Source organism: Bombus terrestris, chromosome 18, assembly GCF_910591885.1.
Source record: "Bombus terrestris chromosome 18, iyBomTerr1.2, whole genome shotgun sequence".
Taxonomy (NCBI): Eukaryota; Metazoa; Arthropoda; class Insecta; order Hymenoptera; family Apidae; genus Bombus; species Bombus terrestris.
This window is the reverse complement of record NC_063286.1, coordinates 3075979-3088525: the sequence shown is the minus strand read 5'-3', so window position 1 is coordinate 3088525 and position 12547 is coordinate 3075979. Positions and strand designations below refer to the sequence as shown.

Here is a 12547-nt window from a genome sequence, read left to right as displayed (position 1 = left end):
GTTGCCGGCCCCAACGTTCATCAAACTTCACCGGTTCCCTTCTTTGATTTATTGCCAGGTCAGACAGACGCGTTAAAGCCTTGCCTACGCTTCACCATGTGCACGCTGCGAGATGCAAGGTCGTGCTTCGTCTGGAAATTCATCTTCCAGTACGAGGTAAAGCGATACTCCTGACAGAGGAAACGAGAAACATCGGCCTCCAGCCTCCTACAACGTGTCACATGCTTTTCACATGAAACTTTCAATGGACGATGTTTCGGATACGTGACAACTGTTGGCCACACCGTTGACAATGGCCAGAGCAAGTGCAAATTCTTTTCTCTTCTTTTTTATTTGGAATTCGTAAATTTAGAATTCAATTTGAATTTACAAGCAAATTATTCTGCCGTGGTACTATGATAATGAATGATTACATCGTATGCAAGGTTATCACGTTGACTGCAACGACAACCGCATTCGCAAGATTGCAACAGTTTTAGAGATTGAATAATTAACGCAGTGTAGGGGAGGTAGATACATAAGAAGCGTAGTAGGTAAACGAGATGTAAAACCGAAAGCTCGTCCAAAGCCAAAAAGCACGGACTAAGTGCGCAGGTTTATGCGTAGAGGATGGTTGTTACGCGAAGTTTAAAGAACGAGGTCGCTCGTTGTTGAAATATATTTAGAATAATAAATTAATGTACACCCTGTATACGCGAGTCGTTAGTACAACGTATAAATCGCAAAATAAAATCGCGAATAAATACTCGGTAGATACTCGAGATACTCGCAGATACTGTAGATACTGTTAGATACTCTCATGCTCGCGATCGCGTTTGTTTATTTATACTGGTCGGGGCAAGTCGGAAAATTTGAATTCGTCTTCATTCGACGGCTGCCTGTAGCGGCAACATTGTTTTCTCCAGAGTTTATTTACTCTTACGTTACACGTGTCCTAACGACCTTGATACTCCGAGGCAAAACAACAACACGATTTGGATTGTCCTGTGACCCATGTGCCGCTACATAAGCAATAATAAATAAATAAATAATAGTACGCGTGAGAGTGTATGCGAGCGTGGAAGGACATTCAGGTCTGAGTCGAGACAAAAGCAATGAAAAGCGATTGGAAATTATTAGAAACGAGCGAGTAGATTGTCGAGTCGTTGTTATGTCCAGTTAAATTCAGATAATTCGTAAATAAATTTTCAACTTTTTCTTCTTCCCAAAACCGTGTCTCTACCTTAACAAAGAGAAAATAATCTGGAGGGAAATGACAACATTGTCAATGAGTCGAATGTGCCGCTACAAACCTAATGTCCCTCTAACTGATGTGAGTTTTGGTGCTTGTTAATTCTTCTGTTACATCTACCACTCAATTTGCATATTTCTTCTTTAACCGTTGAAGAGTTTCCAATTACTCGCTGTTCCCCATAGTTGGATCCCATAGATTTAATACGGCTTCATGCAGCGTTATTTTGCAACGTCTGCCAACGAGCCGGTAGAAATTGTTAGATTTTTATTTAAGAAGTGCAGCTTCTGTAAGACGCTTGCGAGGAAATTCGAAGCACGAAGATAAAATGAAATTTAAGTTGCGTGTGGTAACAGAGACGTTTGAAAGGAAGATTCATCTCGTTGCATCAGGTTGTTGTTGATTTTAGAGAAGTAGCTTTCTCGAGAGGCGGTCGATTCATCTGAACTTTGACCTGACGTGACTAAAACACGATGGTTAGGTTTCTAAAAGGCGCTGACCGCCTTCAAAGCTTAGCCGCGTGTTACGAAATACCGGCATTAGAAAGTTTACTATAGAATTTCGTAATCGCCGCTACTCCGCTGATAACACGCCACCGTTCTGATAATAATACGAGCGACAGCGAGACCGCTACGTTTCGATCTAAATACACCGTAGTTGAAAGTGAAGTATGAAGCTGAAAGTAAAGTGGAAGTTGCGATGATAATAGAGCAGGAAAGGTACAAACGAGTTTGCATTATACATAATAAAAGCCGCGGTATCGTCTCGAAAACGGAAGATTAATATCGAATAAATTGCGAAAATTCTCGCAGACGCCAGCTGAGCAGACTCGGCAAACAATCGTTCGCAGGGCTTAAGAATTAAGAAATATGATCGTATCTACAAATGTCAGCAAGAATGTTGCACTTGGCGACTGAGAAGTTGAAAAAGAAAATGGTAAAAGCCAAAGTCCATTGGCCAATGGACAGGCAACGGCATTGATAAATGTTAAAAATTCGAAAGTTTCTATTAAAATGTACATATTTATGCGATAAATATCACGTATATTGTTTATTGTTTATTGTTTGTTGTATAAATACCATAGCGAGCGTTTAATGTTTTATACAGTGAAGAAATAAAAATTAATCGGACTAATACGACTGGCATATGCTTGAGTTTTATTTATTGCAATTCAATTTATTTTACAATTTATTTCTTACATTCTTTTTATAACGATTTTCAACAGTTTTTAAGAAGTTGTGTATCACTTTACCATTTCTTCCTATTGTTTTCGATAATTTTGGTAATGGTAACTGTTGCTGTTTTAGGTTGGAGAATTTGCTTTCTTTCAGACTCGATTAATTTTTTTCCATGTCATATACTTAAAAGTTTGTATAATATTGTTAGTGTAATTTTTAATCGTCGATAGATCATGAGATATTGAGTAATTTTTAAACATGTTAACAGAGTGTGCTATCATTTCGTTTTTAAAATAAAACAATTTTTATTTTGTCACACATTAAAGCTCGTAATATTTTTAATTATTTTTAATGAACCGCATATTCTGAGCTCATAATGTTTCCAGATTGTAAATTGGGGTTAGGTTGGTTATAGAAATATGAAAGCTAATCTGTGGAACGTTGTGATCTTTATTTTGATAGAACAAAATGGATCAGACGTAATTGGATAAAATAATATAAAACCTAATATTTTTCTGAACTCGCTAAAAACTAGCCATTTCTTCTTTTTATTGCCAGACTATTTTTCTTTTAATTTCTAAACTGTATTTATTATTTATTTATTTGTGAATGTTCATGCAAATTAGTATTCTTCTGAAATCGATTAAAGAAACAAAGGTTTCTTCCATCTTTTAGAAAATAGTCATTTCTTCTTTTTATTACCAAACTATTTTTCTTTTAATTTCTAAACTGTATTTATTATTTATTTATTTGTGAATGTTCATAGAGATTAGCATTTTTCTGAACTGTATTAAAGAAGCAAAGATTTCTTCCACCTTCCAAAAAATAGCCATTTCTTCTTTTTATTACCAAACTATTTTTCTTTTAATTTCTAAACTGCATTTATTATTTATTTATTTGTGAATGTTCATAGAAATTAGCATTTTTCTGAACTGTATTAAAGAAGCAAACATTTCTTCCACCTTCCAAAAAATAGCCATTTCTTCTTTTTATTACCAAACCATTATTCCTACAATTTTTCAACCATTTCTATTATTTACTATCACGAGACCTCTTCACTTCTTACATTTCCCCACACCGTGTACATTCTACGTAACTTGCAGTCCTTAAACGTGCCATAAATGCACAAACATCTACAGTCTACGTACCCTGCGTGATTTTCCAAACACGTTTCAATTAAAATATTCCAAATTGGTTTCGCGACACAAGCGAAATTCCTTGGCGAAAGGTCGGGTCGCAATATCCTGTACAAACGATAGCAACGAACCACCTTCGCCACGATCGTTTAAATTAGATTCTCGCTTCACCTGTCGAAGCATCTCTTCTCATCCTTTTCCGCGACCCCCGTCAACCGATGGAGAGAGCAGAACGACCAGAACCAACTGATCTGTTCGCACTTTGATTTACTGCCTGGACAACCCAAAGGCTTAGCCGTCGCGCCCCGCAATATTTCCTTTGAATAAGCAAATTATGAGATTCAAGGTCGCGGCGACTGAAGGGTTTCATTTCGACTGGACGAGAAAATCGGTTACCTGGTTCAGTTCTACGCAAAATTCCTCCACGTCCGGATGTCCGATTTCCGATCGCGATCGCTCTTTATCTACGTTTTGCCTCTTTTGATTTTCGCGTTTCGCCTCGATCGCGTTCATGCCCGATCGATCGAATCGATCGTGGCAAAAATCGTGGCACAGTGCGCTTTCCAGTGTCCAACGTGATTTATAGTTGTTACGCAGCAACGTGGTTGGTTGGTTCCTTTGCCGCGACGATCGTCGAGTACACATCACGTGGAAATATCGAGGTAAATGAATAAGATAGTGAGATAAGCAACCGATCTGACATTCGATCGGCGTTGTATCTTGGATTAATTTGAACGCGTCGCTGGCTTGTCCGTTTGGCCTTTCGCCGCGCGTTCTATTTACAAGTATCGATCGGTTCGGTTGGTGGCACGTTGCGGTCAAAATGGTGGAGGAAAAACGTTTGTCTCGCTTCGGCAACGATTGAAATTAATTCACCGTTACCGCGCGTTCAGATTTGATGCACTTCATAAATCCTGTAGACGGAAGCTTGCGAGCCTTGCGTTTCAAATATTTGTACTGCGAATTAATCGTCGTTGTATTATATTTTAAACAATGATCAAGCTGGGTGTAATTAACTGTAATTTTGTTCAAATTCGTTTTTGGGTTTGGCTAAATTCTGAAGTTTAACTGTTAAGGGCATCGATCCGATTAATGTCATCTTAAATCTCAGCAATTGGATTAAAGTTCTGGTAATTTGGAATTAAACTGTTCACAGGGTTCACTGATCAAACCCACAAGTTGAAAACAACAGCAAAATAATAATTTTTGCATTTAGTTAAATCCTTAAATTTAACTGTTGAAGACATCAACACGTTAGTGTCATTTTTCTTATTTATCTTAAATCTGAGTAATTGAACAGTACAATTTAAATAAAGTTCTAGCAAGTTTTAATTGCACTGTTCACAGGGTTCACTGATCAAACCCACAAGTTGACACGTACAGTAAAATAACGATATTGCAAACACTGTATTTTAAATTAATCGTCGTTAGATATTTTAAACAATCTTCAAACTAGGTATAAGAACTGTAACTTTTTCAAATTCGTTTTTGAATTTAGTTAAATTTTGAAATTTAACTATCATCAGCACGACTAATGTCATTTTTCTTATTCATCTTAAATCTGAGTAATTAGACAGTACAATTTAAATAAAATTCTAGCAATTTTTAATTGAACTGTTCACGGGGTTCATTGATCAAACCCACATGTTGAAAACTACAGCAAAATAATGATTCTTGCATGTAGTTAAATTATTTTATTTAACTGTTAAAGACATCAACACACTAATGTCATTTTTCTTATTTATCTTAAATCTCAGCAATTAGATTAAAGTTCTAGCAATCCTCAATTAAACTGTTCAAAGGGGCATTGATCAAACCCACAAGTTGAAAACTACAGTAAGATAATGATTTTTGCATTTAGCTAAATTTTTTAATTTAACTGTTGAAGACATCAACACACTAATGTCATTTTTCTTATGCTTCTTAAATCTCAGCAATTTAATAGTACAATTTAAATGAAGTTCTAACAATCTTTAATTGAATTGTTCAGAAGTTGTACTGATCAAACCCACAAGTTGAAAACTACAGCAAAATAATGATTTTTGCATTTAGCCAAATTTCTTAATTTAACTGTTGAAGATATCAACACATTAATATCGTTTTTCTTATTTATTTTAAATCTCAGCAATTAGATTAAAGTTCTAGCGGTTTTGAATTAAATTGTTCAGAGGAAGCACTGATCAAACCCACAAGTTGAAAAGTACAGCAAAATAATGATTGTTGCATGTAGTTAAATTCTATAATTTAACTATTAAAGACATCAACACACTAATGTCATTTTTCTTATTCTTCCTAAACCTTAGCAATTAAATAGCGCAATTTAAATAAAGTTCAATGGTCAAACCCACAATTTGACAAGTACAGCAAAATAATAATATTTCAAACACTGTCCTTTAGATTCATCTGAATATCTACCACATATTAATATTTTTTATACGAGTTATATGAGTTACATTTTTAATATGAGTTACTTACCACAGTAACTCATTCGTTTCCCATAATTGAATACTAATCACATAATCGACTCATGTAACAAAATCAACAGATTAATAAAAATCAAAGTCAAACGATTCTACTTCCAAGAAACTCTTAATTAATTAATTAATCAATCATCGCATTGATCAATCGCGCGTCTATTTCTATACAAACTTCATCTCCGTCCAACAGAAAACGTCCTTCGGAACCCAACAACAGACGTCAAAATTGCTACTGGTCGACCGGATTCGAAGGCTCTGGCGATTAGAATTCAGGCGTTAGGTATCACAGCGATATCGATAATGGGTCGCGATATCCGCGGGGTGCGCGTACGTACTCGCATGATGTACGACGAGTAATATTTTCGCGCTCGCGATATATCTGCCGGCAGCGGACAGCGGCCTGGCGATGTGGCCGTCGATATCGGTTATCGAAAATATTTTTAAATTCGCAAATGATAACATGCCACGTTGCTTCCGGCCGATCTCGTCGCCGACGTCAGTTTTACGGCCAATCGGCGACCGTTTCTCCCGCGATCCCATCATCATCGTTCGTTATTAAATGCCGAAGTTGTCCACGTGATCGAAATTTAATTCCCAACCGAAATCCCTTCTTTTTTCACTTCACCGACGCTACTTTGCGAGAAATATCGCGCGACCTTGAACAGCGCGATAAAGTAGCCAAGTTTAAGCGAGATCCATGGGATCCGACGCGCGGCCAATGGAACCTGGAATATCGGATTTATGAATAAAAGAAGCCGCAGCTTCATCAAGTTGAGAAGTAGACGAGAAGCGTACGAATACTTCGATGCCAGACTTGTGGCTCACGCGATAGAGAGATCTTCGATAATGTATTATAATTTTCCATCTCAAGTTCCCATCTCAATATCGTCTTACTGTATCGATCTCCGCAGAATACAGTGCCTTCTTCTTTTTAGAACGTTTACTGGCCAGTATTTTGAGTATTACATTGGCACGTTGTTCACAATAAACAATAAACTTCGGTCGTGGGATGGTTCAGGCAAACGTAGCGATACGTGACGGTACGACATAGCCGTACGATGTTTGTACGTCGAGGTTACGTTTTTTTGTTTACTATTTTTATATATAGCTATTTGCTTCGAAGCTCCGTCCAGAAAACCTGGTCGCAGAAACAGCATGCTCAGAGTCCAGTGTGTTACTTTCGCTGGTCGAAAGAATTTCTCTTAAAGTATCGGAGAGTTGTGGCGAAAAGTACGAAAAAGTAGCTGGATAATCCTGGGAATATGAAAAAACGAGGCTAAAATTGAGTCTTGCCTCGAGTGGCCGGTCGCATTGGATGCAACAACCGAAACAACCGATGGCAAGATATAAAAAAAAGTAAGGTAAAAAGTTCGCCTCTTCTCACGAACATGTCGAAGTGGAAAAAAAGTCAATTAAGAGACGGTCTCGTTTGGAGTTGGTTCTCGGTAAACGAGTAACCGATTCCATGCAACATGGAATTCATCTGTCGGCCCTTTTTACGCCACCTAATGCTTTTTTTTCTTCTTCTTCCTTCGTCTGTTCTCGAACGTATCGCGACCTCAAGACTGCAGGATCGTTTTATCGTGTAGAAGTTCACCGTTGCTTGTCTCGCTTGGGGCGTTCTACGCGCGACGACGATGCGATAGCGGCGATAGTCATACTTATAATTAGAGGAGTCAGCCAAATGATTTACGACGCACACGTGGTACACGCGGGCCGCTTTCGTAAATACGTCGTCCGCCTCTTCTTCCTCGTCTCGTTTCTTTCGCACGGGCACGCGGTATCGCGAGGTGGCCCCGGTTTTCGATTAATAATTTTTGCCAGAGTATAAGCTGCACCACTTTGCGGGTCGTGACGAATAATAAAATTAATCGTAGGTCGATCAGTGACCGATTCGAGGAACGCGCGAGCAACGCAATATCGCAACATCGATAAATTCCGATCGAATCGCCCTTTGTTTTATCGTTAGCAGAGCGTACAACTATAGTCACGCCATCCTGTAATTTTGTTCGTCGAATTTGCCTTCCTCGAACGAATACGAGAACCCCGCGAGTCTATTACGGTTTTCGGAAAGTGATATTCATAAATCTGCTCCCTTTGCTTTGCTTGTGTGGTGGAAATAATTTTGTATATTGTCCCCTTTATCTTCGATAGATAGCTTCTTATTTTGCTGAATAAGATTCAGTTTCTTCGTAGAATATTTTGTAGACGTTGAAGAAGTTGTAAGAGACTGCAAAGAATTTTGCTTGAAAATTATTCCATTAAAAGTGATTCTTTTTACTGTAAGATGTTTAATAAATTTTACTTGACTGTTCTAATTATCTTTGATGGACAGCTTTTATTTTCTGAATAAGATTCAGTTCTTTGGTAGAATATTTTGTTCAAGTTGAAGAAGTTAGAAGAAGCAAAGAATCTACTGGAAAATTATTCCATTTTTTATGATTCTTTTTACTGTAAGGTGTTTAATAAATTATATTTGACTGTTCTAATTATCTTTGATAGGTAGTTTTTATTTTCTAAATAAGATTCAGTTTTTTGATAAAACATTTTGTAGATATTGAAGAAATTAGAAAAAGCAAAGAATCTACTGGAAAATTATTCCATTTTTTATGATTCTTCTTACTGTAAGGTGCTTAATAAATTTTATTTGACTGTTCTAATTATCTTTGATGGATAGTTTTTATTTTCTGAATAAGATTTAGTTCTTTGGTAGAATATTTTGTTCAAGTTGAAGAAGTTAGAAGAAGCAAAGAATCTACTGGAAAATTATTCCACTGAAAGTCGAAAGTATTTATTACGATTCTTTTTACTGTAAGGTGACTGATAAATTTTATTTTACTGTTCTAATTATGTTTGGGTACAAGTCGTCGCGTTCGGACTTGTTCGAATGCGTCGGCCGTCGGAATACGCGACATACGCACGGACATTTTTTCATGGAAAAACAATTATGTTACATTTAATTACTCGTGCATCGCTTTCGTGTTTTATTTTGACCGGTGATATTTCATTGGGTTTCATTTGATCGCATAAATTTAAGCCAGGTCGCGTGCAGGAAAAACAAATTACCAGCGTAATTTTCAGCTAACTTTCGTCTTTTTGCTTTAGAATTAATTATTAAATAACGTTATTGAAATTTATCGCAGTCGCGACAATTACTCGAATCAACGACAAAATAAAAAATTACGATAAACGATTCGAAGATCGCGCGATCGAAAATGATTCTAAATAACAAATTGAAACGGAATAAAGGAAATAAAATAATTTGATTATTAAATGAAACATTTTAAAGCAACGAAATAATCAGCAATATGACGTGAATTTGGGTTAAAATGGTTCTCGTGTAAAAGCCGAAAGGGATACAGCTTAATGAGCGAATAAATTTACACGAAAAATTAATCCACTGTACAAACCACCTCGACGTGTATAAAACATCAAGAGAATTATTTATGATCGCATATTGAATTCGTAGCGAATCTATAGAGGGCGACAACAAATAGTAGTTAAGCTTCAAGATCTATATTTATTCAGTCAGAGATACAAATCAAAAATAAACCGAGTGAAACATAAATCGAAATAATTCCACTAACTCCACCAGAAATATATTACCTACTTTATAGAAAAAAATGCTTTTGTGTTTTTTCTCGCGAGAAAAAAACAGGGGGAGGGGGGAATATGTACACGGGGACAAATATTCTTTAAAAAACATTCTACCGCGACATAAATAATTCTTTCCGCAAATTCGCCGGTGAAAACCAGCAAGATTCGCTAATCAAGATAAATCAAACCTTTTACGTTTAACCGGAACACAAAATTCATATGCTGCAAAAAGGCGAAACTTATTTCACAAAAAAAAAAGAAGAAAAAATAAGTTTTCTGTCTTTTTAAAACCATTTCTTCGATATTGGCAACGATTTTTCCCGAAAATTTATCCAAAAACGATGGTTCTTTTTCCCACGAAAATTATCCCATTGCACAGCTTTACAAATCACAGAAATTGCACAACAATTCCGTCAGAATTTTTGATTAAACGAAAAATACGCCTCGTATTTGCTTGATGGAGCGTGAGTCGCAGGCGGCAGGCCAACATGGCGCTGCGACGGCCGTCGGAACATGGCGACTGTACTGGCGGCCAGTTCGGCTTCGACTCGTTACAGAATTTCTCTTCAGTCTGTGTATCCTATTCGACGTGATCTCTCGGTTTTGAAAAATCGACGCGTTTCAACGGCAACGGCTCGTTAGAATATCGCTTGACAGTCGGCAACAACGACGCACGGCGTCGAAGTACGCTTCTATTAATACGTCGCTCACGAGCTGTCGAGCGTATTGCGTTCGCGACCGTGCACAACACCGATACATGTAAAACTCGCCTGTATTGGTGAATAACAACGAAGGAAAAAGCTGGTCGATGTGCTACGTGACGCATATACACGTCCATACAAGCAGCAATTTTTGACGCACTTTCGATCTGTTGGCTGCCCCCGGGGCCGCGATTTAACTGGCCGAAAATTAATTGTCGCGGCAACGTCGTGTCGCACGGCCGGCCGCATTTTCGTTATTTTTCAACGGCGCACGAAAATCGTGCCAGAATCTTCACCAACATTCGAATACGCTTTTCTTCGTTACTTTTCGCAACAGCTGCGAGATACGTCCGGACGATTGGTGCAAAAGTTTCGGAAAATTGTTTGTCGAATAGATCGTAACTTACGAAAGAATATTAGATTACGTGAGTTGTAGGAAACGATTTGAAATGTTTAAATCACCGTAACCAGACTCGAGTAACACAATATGTAAAATTTTCAGCGAATTTGAAAATCTATATATTCGTTGGAAGCATTCATTTTGTAGAAATGATCCAGATATTTGTGTGATGAATTATAAATTATATTAGGTCGTCTGAGAAGTTTGTTTTTTTCAACAATTTGTCTTTTATATTATTTTATTCAATTACTGTTATTTAAAAAACAAAATATTGTGCGATTATTATTTTATTATAAAACGAAAGAAACTTTTCGCATAATTTAATATTAACAAGCTACAATATTTAGCGAGACTGTAACATTGATTGTATGTCAACAGTCTATTTACCAATTTTGTATACTAATTTTATACTTACTTATTATTATTATTTATACTTTCTTTTTACTAAATGTAGGAAAATTGTAATAAATATCTTGCAACTTCTACATACATTTTCCGATTAATGCCGAATTTTACGAATATAATTAAGATAGCCGTGTCTCATTAAAGTGCTAATAAAATTTCAAAACGTTTCCTACAACACTTACGATATATTCATAAATATTTTCCACGACAAATATCAAAATATTAGATTATCCAAAAATTGTCTTTCTTTCGCAAACAACTGTTTCCGTGCAGTCTGTGGAACGTCGCGGTGTTTATCTCAACAGAACAAAATGGATCGTACAAAATAAAATAAAAGAAGAAACGTGCGTCGATTATTTCGTCATAAAACGAAAGAAACTTTTCCGACGACCTGATATTCGAAGAGTACTAAGACTAAAAGTATTTTCTTTTTAATGGAGATTATATTATTTAGATTCTAGGAGATTTGATTATGAATTTTCAAACCTTTATAAGAATATACACTAAAGTATTTGAATATATTTGTTGCATTGACGTGTACGTTACACCACGCCATTGCGATTATGTAACAATAAATAACATCGTGCTACTGACACAACCGGTGTATTTTTAGTTCTCGTGTGTTTCAAGAAATCTCATTAGGCAATTGAACATGTTGAGAATTGTGGATCTTGATGGCCCAAATATTGTTATAGAAACGTTAAATTTACACTGGGCATTGATATTAACGTAGACACATATTTATTTTATAAACGATTTCTAGAATATTCATCGATACACACTTGCACGCGTCTCAGCACTTTCTTCCATACTCGACCTTTCATCGACTGTTAACCGACTGAACTGTTTACATTCGTCTGTTTTTCAGTCGCCGCGCACACACATATCTCCACACACTGATATCCACATACAAATATCTCTACTACGCATTTAACCTAGTCCAGCACAAAAATTATACATATCTCAGTAGAACAAAACAGCGGAGAAGAATCGTTAGAAGAATCATCGTTGCTCAAAGTAGAGGCATTTCTCGTGAAGAAAACGTGCAGTTCCATGGGTGAGACAGGCAAATACAGATGGATTTTATTAGCATCGAACGTATTAATATTTAGAATAGTTTTCACAGATCAGAGATCCTTTTCCATCGCAAGCTCCTGGAACTGCACGTTTTCTTCACGAGAAACGCCTCTGCCTCGAGCAACGATGATTATTCTAACGATTCTTCTGCATTGTTTTGTTCAATTGCCTAATGAGATTTCTTGAAAATAAAACAAACAACTTTTCGGACAACCTAATACTTTTCGTTCGCTTTCGTACGCCGATTTCATTTTGTCTCCCTGCTTTACGTCTAATTTCGTTGTTCGCTAAAACGTGGTGGTTTTTCTTCTTAAAGACAGGGCGGAGATGTGACACGATCGTGGT

General features: G+C 36.8%; 1 long non-coding RNA gene across 1 annotated transcript; it reads right to left on the bottom strand.

Moving 5' to 3' along the window:
* Positions 1-2841: 2841 nt before the first annotated feature.
* On the bottom strand, positions 2842-11942 carry LOC125386891. Its single transcript, XR_007227447.1, has 2 exons — positions 3942-11942; positions 2842-3862 (listed from the first exon to the last, which is right to left on the bottom strand). It is a non-coding gene; the product is annotated as an uncharacterized LOC125386891 (long non-coding RNA).
* Positions 11943-12547: the final 605 nt, after the last annotated feature.